The 1,173-nt window shown below is 40.1% G+C and overlaps 1 protein-coding gene across 1 annotated transcript in view; it reads right to left on the bottom strand.

The window, feature by feature from the left end:
- GINM1 (glycoprotein integral membrane 1) overlaps window positions 1-1,173 on the bottom strand; it is a 45,739-nt gene that overhangs the window by 31,914 nt on the left and 12,652 nt on the right. The window lies entirely within an intron of this gene.

The raw sequence follows: 1,173 nt of genomic DNA on the forward strand, positions 1-1,173 counted from the left end.
CTTACCAGCTGCATGTAGCTCTGCTCCTTGCTGCCCGAGTACTGCATGTGGCACAAGCATTTATTAGACAAATTATTGGCTGCATCTGGCTGATTTCCAATACAGTTAATTTTCTTTATATTGGTACCAATTATATATCACACCGATGTATCAGGTAGAAGAAATTAAAAGTTTGAAGCAATTCCCCATCTGTATGCTGTCAACATGCAGTCACAATGCCTAAGTCCAGACAAAGCTGAAGTGCTGATAAGCTGCCAATACTGCATAAGGCTGTAGGTCCTGATCTATTCAGACCATAGGTTAGCAGCGTGAAAACATTCCCAGGGTCTTTAGCCAGCTTGTATTAAGACAACGGTAACTCTTCTTTTGAGTAGCCTCTTGACATCCTTGTTCTTTCCACACCTATAACAGCTTTATTCCTAAGCCTTATAAATGGAGGCATTTGCTCCCATTTGGTCATACTGAATCTATCTGCATGCTAGATAGAGGTTTTGAGGTTCTTCTCAATCTAGAGTCCAAAGAGTCAGTGTTTTGGCACTGAAGAATTATTTACTGTTATTTTTGCCTTAAACATATTTGTACTGGTACCGAAACAGCTCTCTGACACAACAAAGGAGCTGTTATCTCTGTGAGCTGCTAAACCCAATCCTAAAGGCCTCAGACTGAGAATAAAGTTACTCCAGAAACCAAGTAGTAAAACTCAAGATACCTATTTTGCAGTACAGTCTGTGTCACTACAAGGGTTACTGCCTGGTTTTTAAGGCTTCTTTGGCTCTCCCCCTCCCCCTTTTTATTTATTTAAAGTTACTTTAAAAGGACAACTTTATAATAGTATCATGTTAGCGTGACTTTGGGTTTTTGGTTGTAGCTGTGTTAGTCTAAGGACACAGACAGGCAAGGTTCTTTGACTAAATGTGAGGTATGTTATTAGACAAACTGAGTAGTTGGAAAAAAGTTCTTAGTAAGCTTTCAGGCACAGTCATCCTTCTTCAGGCATAGGGAGCCTCTGTTCTGAGATTCCAAGCCTCTCTCATTTCTAGGTAGCCACCTGCTACCTAGAGGTATGTAGAAAAAGCATTTAAAGCTGTGTCTATGGCTGAATCTCTGAATCGATTCAAAGGGTTCCAATTCCATTCAGAGATTAAAGGGTCTTCTGATTTGATTCAGATTCAA

The sequence above is a fragment of the Gavialis gangeticus genome, unplaced genomic scaffold (genome assembly GCF_001723915.1).
Source record: "Gavialis gangeticus isolate Ggan-Ray unplaced genomic scaffold, GavGan_comp1, whole genome shotgun sequence".
NCBI lineage: Eukaryota > Metazoa > Chordata > Crocodylia > Gavialidae > Gavialis > Gavialis gangeticus.